The following is a 13,039-nucleotide window of genomic DNA, read 5'->3' on the forward strand; positions in this document are numbered from 1 at the left end:
CCTACTACTTTAGTTAGCTGTATGGTTCAAATGACATAATAAGCACTCTAAAAGCATATGATAAAAATATAAAATGTCGCATAGGTATTTGTTATTATCATTGCATCAATTACCAAAGATTAGATTTAGTCCAAAATGGAGCTGTCCAGATTGTGGCTCCACAGACATTTAGTTCTGGGTTTTAGAGCATCTCATGTTCTCTTCGGCAGTAAATATGTGTTGTAGGGCGCCACAGTAGCCGTGGGACTTTAGGTTAAAGGTAATTGTAAAGATGTCTCTATAGATGATCCATAAACGAACAGTGGAGAGGAGAATTGCCAAAACGTATCCGGGGAGGGTTAAATCTGCTTTTAAGGAGAAAAGTTTCGCTTTTTGGTAAGGTTGATGATAAAGAGTTTTGAAAAGTTATTGAGAAATGGAGATATTGGAGCCCTCGGAGAGCAAAACTGCTGGAACAGTACGTGAGCAAGGGCCAGCGGGGATGTGATGTGTGACCCAGCAGGAGCTGCCAGCTGCTGCACGTTGCCAGCTGTGTGCCCAGAAGTCCCCCGTGCTTTCTGCTAGAGCACAGCACAGATGATCAAAACTCCCAGGTAAGGCGGGGGAAAATGAACGTCCAGAGGCCTTCCTACCCTTAGCGACTCAGCACGCTCCCAGACGCTCACGCCAGGGGCTGCTGGCACCGTATGTAATTCTGGAGTTGGAGTGCTCCCGTCTCTTCCATCGGATTTGCCCGGTTCCGTACATGAGGCCTTTTTGGTTCCATGTTTATTAATGTTTACATTTTGGTCTCTGGTATTCAGATATCAAGCCCAGACCAGGCTGCCTTTGCCTCTTGGCTTCCTGAATTGCGATCGTGAGCATGAAATTTCATATCCCAGTACTCAGTTCAGGCCTCCTAGACCCACAGCAGTTTCTATTAGTGGCCACGACCACATTCCCTGTGCACCTGGGGAGGGAGATCATATGGAGATGTTTATGACAAGTCAACAATAAATATGTAATTCGCAGCTCGCAGACAATTCAAACCAGAAGGAAGCGTAAGGGTATACCCCATCCATCTGACTTCGGAGCATGGTAGCCTCGGTGCACCTAAGACTTCTTTAGCTCCGAGCCCCTTTCATTTCTCACCACCTCCTCTAGCCTAATACACTTTGCCTGGGACTGTGTACTTGGCTGAGCCCCATTTTTGCCTTTTCTCGTTTCCAACACTAACTCTGATCTTTCCTGATGAACGATCCTGGAAAGTAAGTAGATAAAACTTGGAGCTGGGATCCCTGGGTGGCTCAGTGGTTTAGCGCCTGCCTTTGGCCCAGGGCGCGATCCTGGAGATCCAAGATCGAATCCCACGTCGGGCTCCCGGTGCATGGAGCCTGCTTCTCCCTCTGCCTGTCTCTGCCTCTCTCTCTCTCACTGTGTGCCTATCATAAGTAAATAAAAAAAAAATTAAAAAAAAAAAAAAACTTGGAGGAAGCACAGTTTTGTCTTTGTTGTTCAAGGGTAAACAGGGCACATGAAAAGAACAAAATAATATAAGCATGATTTTTTTTTCCACCTGCACTGAGTAGAATGAAAATAAACAGGCCTACCCCATCAAGTTTTTTTCCCCCCCCGGTAAAAAAAAACATATGGCCTGACCATATTTCTACATTTTCCCTAGGATTAGTACAGCATTCTAAATGATAGTGAAAGATCGAAGGAAATTATTTTTGGAAGGATTAAAGTCAGCCGGATAGAAGGAATTTAGGGAGGTGCAGTAATTAGGACTGTAATAATATTGGGAAACTCCGAGTGAGCGTATGTACTCCCCTGGCCACCCATTTGAAAATGATGGGCCATCACAAAGCTTTTCTAGAAGTTCCTAAAGGAGAGGTCGTTCAGCAGACATTTTCATGATGATTCAGAAGACCTTCAACTTCCAGAGGAATAAAGCTTTACAGTATTATGGTATTATGCAGGCGTATCCTGCAGAGGAACTGCTGGACAGATTGGTGTCCATATGAAATCCTTTGGCAAGAGACACTGAAAGTTCTGGGTTTGCGAAGTTGAAATCTGGTAACAAATGAGCCTAGTGAATCAGAGAAAGGCAAAGGTCAGCTGCCTGTGTAGGGGATGTGTCCTGTTACTATTGAGTTTCAGTATTGACTTAGGACATAGCCCAAGAGCAGCTGAGTCGGACTCTAATGCTGCTGATCTGGGCAAAAGTAGGGTTAACTAGATCAAAATTCTCTGGTGAATGAGATAAACCAAAATGGCATCCATTTAAAAAATTATTTCTCTCTGTCTCTCTCTTGGGTTTATTTGCATTTCCATAGTTCCTTAATCCCAGAATAAATTTAAGTTTTATAGTCTGATAATATTTTTAATAGGCAACATTAATTTTTAGAATTTAGATTTGGAGCCTATTAACAGATTTTTAATGTCATCTTTTTTTTTTTTTTAAACCAGACAGATGATACAGAGTGGTATAATAAACTTGGTTATGTAGGAGTTTACTTAGGACAGAAATGAATCATTCATATCAGTGAAACAGAGTTCCTGCTGCCCCTTTAATCCCTAACTCCACTGAAGTTAAAAAAAAAATCTGTGCTAATATTTATTCAGTCATTTAATATTTCATAATGAACATTGACAGCTTTTAAAGGACCTAACAGCAGCACACACATTTCTGTTTGTTTCGTCATGGGTTTGGGATTTTTTTGTGCAGAATTTTCATGGTTCTCTGGTTTTTAAATAGATTAGTGTGACACTGTAGAACATTTCTTGTTAGTGGGGAAAAATTGGCAGCACTAAGTGTCTAGTAGAAATAGGGGTAAAATTGCTCCCAAATGGAGTCTTCCTAAAGCATCGGACACTAGAGGACTATGTTCTGTGTGGTCTTACTGACATCGTGAGCTTGCTGTGCCCTTCCCTTTTGCCCACTCCCCTTCCCACACCCCTCACTAACCCTGACATGGCATGTGCACTGAAACCCGAATAGACCCAGGTCTTTCTGCTTCTGTCAGATTTAAAAGAAACCCAAATAACGTATACAATGCCTTTAGCAATCCTATGTGCTTTTGCTGAAGTCTTCTGAAGAGGTAGCAACCTGGCATCCTATTGCATGGCACGCGGCAAGCTTTCCCATCACCCACCTGGCTATGGTACTGCCCCCCTCCCCAACCTCCTTGCTCCCAACTCTCTTTTCCCTCTCCAGAGACAGTCAATCAGAACCTCTCCTCCTCCTGGTTTGCCAGGTCCTCTGCCCCCCAGCCTTCCCCCTCCCCCCCCGCCCCACTCCCTCCTTCAGTCTTCAGATCTATTCTATTCCTTGGTCCGCAGCTCTCTGCCTTCTTAGTTCCTTCCCTTCATAGAGGACCCCATGTCAGGAGAAGGAAGGTCCTGGCAGTGAGCAGCGAGCAAGCCATCTCCTGAAACTGGCGGAAGAAGAAAGGTGGTGAATATATGAATATTTTTAGATCTGTCAGATAGACTCAGACACATTCAAATACAGATTTAGAATTCAGACTCTGCGTTAGAAAGATTGGTTGCTACCAACCTTGATTCCATTCCTAACCCCGTTTCCTCAACATTGCCTGTTTCACATGCTTTGCTGTGTGCAGTTCCTTGGGAGAAGTAATGAGAGACGCCTGAAGCTATTCATGAGAGAAGGTCCTGACTGACTCCTTCAAGGGAGTCTTCATCTGCCTCTGGGCTGGAGCATGAGCACAGAGGGGAACTTGAATGCAGCTCTACGTAGATGCCTACATTTGGGAGGACAACTCCACGCCATGTTGGAAAGAAATAGGACAATGGGACAGCAAATATGGGTGGGTTTTTTGTTTCTGTTTTTGTTTTTTTGCTAAAGGAAAGACAGGGGTTTGTTGACATGAAAGGTAGAGAGCAGAACAAAACCAGAAAGGGTATCACAGTTGAGGCAAGGAGCCAACAGAGATCAAAGGTTTAAAGGAAGAGACAACGAAGATATCCCAGGGAGAAAGGGTGGGCAGTGAAAAGGTGTTGACGTTTTGGTAACACCATGGTTTTATTCCCTTTAAGGAACTTGTCCTCTATGGTTTTAATGTTTGTTATTTGTGATTATGACTTCTCTTTTCTTCTATACTCCTTGAGGGTGGGATCCAGATTTGACTTGCTCATGTTGTGGGAAGTCGTGGGTGCTTCCGGATGCCCAGCACACAACCTGAAGGGCATGAAGTAGCCTTGAATGTTTGTAAGGAGACAGGGGAGCTGAGGTGTTGGCTGAATAGAGGAAAAAAGAATCAATCGGGTTTGGAAATTCTAATGACAAGACTAACCCTAGTTCTGTGGTCTTGATACTTTCTGTTCATTTAAGAGAGTATTTGAATATTAAGTGTTATAATCTTGACAACTACTTTATCTCTGATCACACTGACTAAGGCTATTCCTGGCCATACACTATAAGTAAAATAAAACAAAATAAAAACAGTTAAGTCATAAAAGGAAGCCATGTGAATTGTGGAAAAAAGTGTGAATCAACTCTAATTCCTTTCAGATATATTGATAGTGCTATAGGTATATATTTATACATTTTGGTATCATGTAATTACTTGATAAATTATTTTATTTAACAACATAATGTGAATATCTTTTTACATCATTAGATGTCAGTAAGATGTCAGAAGATATGGTTTGAGAGCAAGTTATGTTGGAATAAATCCATACTGTGAATCATTTATTCTGCAACTTGGAAATCAGATGTTTGGAACAAATGGTATCATTAGTCAGAAAAAGACCAAATTCTTCCTAGGAACTTGAATAGTCATGAAATATACAGCTCTTCACACTAGAGCCTGGTAGGGGAAAAGCCATTTGGGTAGTAGGACAAGGATATGACTCCTTTTAATAACGTTTTTGCTATATTCTATGAGGGAATTTAGCCATGATTAATGAATTAATGTTTGTAAAGCCTTTCACAATATATTTAATTTTGAAACTATACACTACATTATCCATAAATATCAATTTAGGGCATGGTTTTGCCTTTTCTTTTTTCTACAAAGAAGAAAAAATGTCTAATGTATTTCCTAGTTCTTAGTTTTGAACTCATATGCTACTGAAAAACTGAGATACTCTAGAAAATGATTTAATGTAGGAATTACAATACCTGATTTATTATTCACAGCATAAATTTTTATTAAATACATTTCAATCCTATTATCAATTTTAAACTACTTAGCTCCAATCAAAATGAAAATGCCCATTTCTTCATCTTTATTCATGCCTTTCACATTCCAGTGCCCTAGAAAGAGGTTTTCTCCATTCGTAAATGGAAAAATCTGGGTTGCTCATTATATCTGAAAGATAGAAAGATGTAGTGGAAATGAGTGATGAAAAAGCTCTACAACAGCGACCATTTGCTTCATTGTGTTCGCTGCCTTAGAATAGTATCTGTTATTTTTGTCTTCACCAAAAACCATTTGGTTCCCTTGCCAGTGTCATTTTTTTTTCTCCCTACCATCTTCTGAGGGTCTAGATGGGTTAGTCACCTGAGACTCGAGAAGATGCATCATAATTGGGAAAAGTTTCTCTCCAAAAGCGGCACTAGGCTGAAAATAAAGTTCTTTAAAAGGGTACAGTAAGAGAGCAAAAAGATGTTTTCTTTCTAATGGATGCAATTGGAAATGTAGTGTATGTAATGGGCCCTGAGAAGACCTAACTGATTTGTGACATAGAAATGTATTTCCTCCAAAAACCAAGCTTCCTGGAAATTTATTTTCAAATAACAGTAGTCTTGGAAAGAAACATGAAAGGTCTGCTACTATTTAAGAAGTCTGGGTTATTTAAAAAAAAAAAAAATATATATATATATATATATATATACATCCTGAGATAAGACATACAAATTTCAGAAGGACTATCTTTTAACACAGATTTTGTTTTATTTTTTTACTTGGCATAACAGAGAATTCAACACCCTATTTCATAGATGCCATCTGTTTTTGGTTGACCTTAATTTTCTGGATGACTGCTTTTCTTCAAATATTTTAAGTCATGACTAAGTTTCATTTAACAAGAAATGTTTAGGTTAGTTGTGAACAAGAAATCAGATGCTCTCAATCCAAACATATTTTAACAAACTGATTTGTAATTGTGTTAATGCCAGGACAAAGTCCATTTTTTATTTGCTTTTTAAAGGCCAACAACATATAAGGCCATATTTATTTTAATTCCACTTCATTCTGACATTTCATAAGACAATGGCATGATGTTTATAAGAAAGGCAAATTCTGGCTCATTAATAATGAAAAACGGATTACAAATTTTTAAATTATAACCTAAAAATTAGAATTTATGATAGATTAATTTACATTTCAGTCAATAAATTTTTTTTGACGACAATCAGTATTTCCAAAATTGGTCTGATTATAAACATTATTGAAATGCTTATTATAAATACAACCTCCCAGCCCTCTTATTTTAATATAGTGGGTCTGGGGCCCGAGTTTAATCATATCCGCACATAATTCTTAGAATCGAGAGGGAGGGGGTAGGAAACGCTGGAACAGAGCTAGTTCTTGATCCCTGTGACATATTCAGTTATCTGGGAGAGTTTTTCAATCCATCAGTGCTTCGGCTTCCTCCCAAAACCAATTAATACAGACTGTTTGGGACCTGAGCTTTGGAATATTGAAGTAAAAATTCCATTTCACTAAATGTATGATTCCACACTACACACTGATGGGAAATGGATTACTCAGTTATGTGAAAGTCTCTCTGTAAACAACAGCTAGAATTCCAAGAATGACAGCTCCCTGAGGGCAGGAAACATCTGTGCCTGGTCATCTCTGTTCCTTTAGCCCCAAGGACAGTGACTTCCACATATATCATGGACGCACAATAGCTAATTATTGAGTAAGTAGTTTTGTTGGCTAAAATTGTAATTGTCTTCAAATGGTGAGTTCTTGTTGGCAATGAACTTCAACAACCAGACATGAAATATAGTCCAACAAGGTCAACATGAAAACGTGTGATTGTGGGCAAGAAAGGTAGTTGGTGAAGCTGGGGGTGGGAGGTATCCAAAGAATCCAAAGAATGATTCCAAGGTATCCAAAGTGGGCCAGAGAGGACTTTCCAGGACCTTCCCCAACAAGGCCCCAGTGGGTGCCCATCTCAGCAGCCATCGCGGTGTGTGGATCAGCGGCACAGGTGGTGAGCACATCGGTGAGTCTCCATGTCCGCTCCTAGGGATGGTACAGGGTCGCCGCCAGCCATGGGGGTGGTGAGGAGAGCAGCATCCCCTACCCCCGTCTCTCCCCCATCCATTCTGCACCTGGCCCTTGTCAAAGCACAGGCTTATTTGAGTTAATTTTGGCCCAGCTCCTCCTGCCCACATCTACTCCCCCTCCTGTTTATCAGCTGCTGCCAGTGTGAGTTTGGCGCTCTGAGACTGTCATTTTGTTGTGTGACCACAGTAGCACCTAGTATGGTGCCAACCACATCGTTGCGGCCAATTCTACTACTTAAAGGTAACGAAAATAACAGACGAAAGAAGATGGCCAGGAAAACACACGGTATCCCTTGATAGATGGGGGAGGAAAGGTATCACTGGGAGACGGAGAAATGGCACAGGCTTTTAATGTAGTTTTCATTTCTGCCTTTAATATAAATGGTCAGATGTGAACACTTGGCCAACACGGGTCTCAGCTGGGAGAGGGGATTGGCAGGCCAAGGAGGACTGGGAAAGGAGTAATTAAAGAGTACCTGGAATGTCTGGGTACAGTTGGACTAGCGGAGACAGATGACTGGCAGTGCCACGCAGCAGAAAGGGAATTGGATGAATATTCACAACACCTGGGTTCCAGTCTCCACTTCCTAGTGGAGTGACCTTGGGAAAACAAGGCCTCTGAACCTTGCTCTCCACAATTGCAAAACGGAGATAGCATCACCTACCTTATAGGATCGCTCGGAGCGAATGAAAAAAAAAAAATAATGAAGCACCACTTGGACCAACGAGTATGTAACAATTGCAGATGTCAATGCACAGCTGCCAGACTTGGCTTCTGAGAAATCTTGAAGGACAATTCTCTGCAAGATGCAGGCAGGGTATCAGTTTCCGCTGACAGCTGGGAAGCCAATGGAAACAATCATCAAGCAATTAAGCGGCAGCAATTTAAAAGAACCAACAGGCTGGGAAACAACCTATATACGTTAAGATCAGATTGAAGGAAGGGGCACCTGGGTGGCTCTGTCAGTTAAGCAACGGACTCTTGGTCTCAGCTCAGGGTCATGAGTTCGAGTCCCAAGTTGGGCTTCCCAGTGGAATATACTTAAAAAAAAAATCAAATGGCAACTTACCAACTTTATTAGCCTCTATAATTGAAGAAACACCCCCAAAGATAAGGAAACGACAGCGGAATCCTGCATGACTGCCAAGGCATAGTGCAAGCGGAGTTGCCCAAAACCCCCGGCGTCAGGCTCACTTTTGGCATTTGTGTGATTGTCCTTAATTACTTGGTAACATACTGCATCGCGTGCCCTGTGTTAGGGAATGACAATAGGGTAAGCGACCAGCCCAAGGATGTCGGAGGAGCACTATTTCTCCAAAGGGTTGCCTGCTAATCGCCAACAGCAGAACCATCGGAAGGACTTGTTAAAAATGCAAATGCCAAAAAATAAAAAATAAATTAAAAAAAATGCAAATGCCTAAGCCTCTTTGCAGACTCAGAATGGGAACTCTGGGTTGGGGGGTGGAATGCGATTTAGTCAGACACCCTGGAACTGCTTCTTGAAGTTTGAGATCTGCGGAGAAGGTGATATGATCCAATGACCTAATATGGCTCAAGGAATTGAGAATACCATTAAATACTCAGATGAGTCTAAATACGAAAGGATAGTTCTGGAAAATTAAAATATGAATCGGTGATTTTGAAAAATTTGAAAGTGAGTCATTCAAACATGGAATAGATTCCAATGATGAAAGCAAGGAGATGTATTTGGAAAACAGACGATGGTGAAAAAAATAGCCATCTCCTTAGATTGGAACTTTCTAGGTCACCTCCTCAGAGGAGCTTCATTCCCACCTGGATTTTCCTTTTCCTCCAGGTAGAAAGTGCTGTTATCAGGTTAAGAACCCAATAGCTCTACTCTGTGGGGCTCGGGAGTTTCCATCCTAGGTTACACAGTAGAATATTGTGGAATAATTCTCAAAAGTACCAATGCCCAGATCCTATTCCCAGTTAACTTGGAATTTTTACATGTGGGGCCCAGGCGCCGGTATTTTTAAAACCCCTCCAAGCGATTCTAGGTTGAGAACGAGGATGGAGAACCACTGTGTGGATAAGTGGAGGTGGGCACAGAAGACGGAGGAGAGAAACCTTAACATGCTTTCTTAATTGTGTACGAAAATAGAATTTCTAAATGTCTAAGCAAGTAAATCTGAATCAATAATGCTACTGACCACAGTGACCAGATTGATCTTCCTCTGATAGTCTCACATCCGAACCCTGCGTCTCCAGCCCATCACCGCTGCCGAATTTAAGGTTCTCATCCCACGTGGGTGCAGTTGCCCGGCCTTGCTGCTTCCTGGTGGTCTGCCTGAAGCCCAAGCGGAGGCGGGTTTCCCTGGAGGCCAGCTCTCCCCCTGGTGAGACGTTTTGTGGATCGATCGGGAGAGTTCCATATGCCCAGCAGACTAGTTACCCATCTTGTCTTCTTTATGCTTGAGGTGGGGATCGGGTGCCTAAGTAGTTGGGGATCCTATCAGGAAGGACTGGGACGCCCAGTTTGGCCCGTAACTGCGTCCGTGGCACAGTGTGCCTGGTGTCTTCCTTACTGAATGATGGATTATTTGTTCACTCAGTGAATTTATGTTAAACAGCTGAAGGGTTCCCAGGCATTTTACCGGCACTGAGTACGATGTAGCAAGACAAATTCCCTCACCCTGGGGGCGCCTGGGAGGCCCAGTGGTTGAGCATCCGCCTCTGGCCCAGGGCGTGACCCCGGGGTCCCAGGATCGAATCCCACGTCAGGCTCCCTGCATGGAGCCTGCTTTTCCCTCTGCCTGGGTCTCTGCCTCTCTCTCTCTCTGTTTCTCATGAATAAATAAACATAATCTTACAAAAATTAAAAAAAAGAAATTCCCTCATCCTGGCATCCTCCTAAGCAGCTCATTGTTACTTCTCTCTCTCCCTGTTTCCCCATCCTTCTTCCCACCTTTTCCCTTCCCTCTTCTATGTAAACCTGCCTCTTAACATTGGTGGAACCTCGGGTAAGAGTGCAAGTGGATTAAAAAAAATGCAAGTGGAGGTCTGTCTATGTCTAAATATTTAAAAACTGTACAACCGGCCTACAAACCGTCAAAGCAGTTTCTGTCCTCTGACAAACGTACTCTTGGGTTAATAAAGAAGTATTCAAATTTAGAATTCCGAGGAGTTTTGAGCTAGAATCGGTGGTTCTGGGGGAGCCTACGCCTGGTAGCCGGCACCGGGCTCCCTCCTTGCCTTCCCCGCCGCTGGCTCCTGCAGCGCTTGGATGGGCCTCCCGTGCACCTGGGTTATGGGGTTTGCGGGTCCAAACGCTGGCCTGGCCATCCCGTTACCCCTGCCACCCAGGGCTTCTGGGCCACCCCGGAAGGATGTATGCCGCTCTGCTTGGCCCTGGGAGGAGGCAGAGGTAGGCACTGGAAGTGGCTTCGGGTTATTTAGGCAGGAGGCTTTAAGGTCTTTCATGCCAGAGATGGTCAAGTAGAGGATGGCACAGCTTCTGTTGGGCATGTCCCCTTGCCCCGAGAGAAGGGATACGGCTGGAGGCGTCCAGCGTGGGACCCCTCTCAAGAGAGTATCTTCTAACGTTGGGCCCCCTCTTACCTGAGTCTGAGGCTTTTACTTTGCTGCATATTTTGCTAAATTGACCTTTCTCGTTCACCCCCATTGAGTACGAGGCATTCCACGTAGATATGTGTGTCCTGTAGGAAAGGAAAAATGGAGAAAGATGAAGAAAGCTTGTTTTTTTTTTTTTTTTTTTTTTTTTTTGCCTCTTGTGTCTCATGTAGTTTCTCCATTGGACGCTCTGCACGTCTCTCGGACCCCCTGGAAAGCATCTAGATCCCGTCTTTGCCACGCAGAGGGAAGGGGGTGGGGGGCTACTCCATTTCCTGGTTGTCCTGGTGCTTTAAGACACTACTGACCAGGGCCTGCTGGTGTAGGCTGGGGCAGAGGAGGCTGAGTGAGTCTAAATTAGGGCACATTGCACATCTTAACCATAAATAGGCTTTATGTTTGAGATATAATTCCTAATTTGGGGGATCTTTTGCATCCATTTCAGATTATGCCTTAATAAACGCAAATAAATTCATCTGTGTCAAAAATCTAATTTTATTTTCCTCTTTCCTTTATGATGAGTAAAGGGAGTTCAGAGGCAGCTTCAAAACTTGACTTCGGGGCCCAGTAATAAATATGCAAATGCATGCTAAAATAGAAATCCAATTCGAAATAATTCAAGTGAAATTACATTGAAAAGGTTAGCCTAAGTGGGTGCTTTCTGCCTGTCTCTTTTTATTTGGTGCTGTGTAGAGAGGAGAGAATCTCAAAGCTAAAGATTGTAACTCAAAATACTCTGAACACACACAGGCACTCTCAGAACACCATGGGCTTTCGCTGGATTCTCGGGGCAGGGGTTTGGGTCACGTCGTGCTTGTCTAGGAAGAAGGATACCCGGTACCCAACCTCCCCTCTAGGTACACCTGACGTAAGGAGGGATGATGGAGGAGAAATACTAGTAAGTGCTCCGTGAAGACATGTACTTTCTTGGAAAGGCAGTTGGCAGTGAGTATCCTTGAAAAATATGCTGTGGGCTTTTGAGGCAGGAAAAGCACGAAAGGAAGAGGCCTTTCTGAAACCAGATCTTAGTGTAAATTGGATAGAAGGGCCTTCCCTGGGACCGCGCGCCTCGATTGCTGAATCTGGGTAATTGTATAGAGGAGAGACTTTCTGAGTATTTGTTATTGAATAATTTAGTTTATCCTGCTGATTGAAAAATATCTAAACCGACACCAAATTGGCCTTAAATTGTTTCCATATTAAGACCAATGAAAATGATTGTTAACTTTATTGTGGTTTCCTTTAAATACGTTTCAGCTCTTTCCATAAATATGGCTCATGTGGCAATTGAATAAGGTAATTTGATTCAAATGACTAACATTCAAACAATCGGGATAGTAAGAAAAAAACTTTATGAGATTTATAAGAAGCCTACTTGTGCAGTCCAATCTTTAGAAATCATTAGCTAATGTTCTGATGATCAAATAATACATATGGAAATGGATTAATGAAACATAAATGCAAGCTCATCTAAGTTTAATTTACTTTAGACAAAATTTACGTATATGTCTGAATATTGAATTTTAATGATGTATATATTTTAGGGAGAAAGCAGGAGTTTGAGAGTAAACGTAGTAAATGAATTATAAGTTACTATCCCCAGGTATCCTTTATTCTTTACTTCTGGGTTTTTGGTGGAGGATTGCATAAAAATAATATTGCAAATCTCTTTCTTTTTTGTTTTCTTTACACATTTCTTTTCTCTGAGTGGGTAAAGCCACTTTAGAATGTGTGCTTCTCCTGGGGGTTGTGGGTGGGAGAGTCTTGAAGGTAGCGGTGGATGATTTGGGTGGCGCGAATTTGTGAAGAAGGAAGAGAACTGTCCACGTTCCTTTTATTCACCACCCCAAAGATCCCCTGTCTCGGTTTCTATTTTAGTTCATAGTTTATAAATACCTGCTGCTACGTACAACTTAAGATTACAGTAGAGGGGACACTTGCCATAAGACCGTAAGCACGGAAGTAGAAAATCAATGAGTTGAAGGAGAGAAAAAGCCTGCTAAAAACTTGGGTTAATGCCCTTGTAGTATTTTTGCTAAAGTATGAAATCTAGCCCTTCTTTTCCAGTGTGGTGAATCTGTGGTTGTAGGGCTGGATCTACATTGGGTCAACAAAATGAACATTTTAGTTAAAGCTTATGGAGGAATCCGAGTAAATGGAAATAACTTTTTTTCTTTTGAAGGCAAACGAATGTTTTTGTG

This window comes from Canis lupus, chromosome 37, assembly GCF_003254725.2.
Source record: "Canis lupus dingo isolate Sandy chromosome 37, ASM325472v2, whole genome shotgun sequence".
In the NCBI taxonomy this organism is placed as follows: Eukaryota; Metazoa; Chordata; class Mammalia; order Carnivora; family Canidae; genus Canis; species Canis lupus.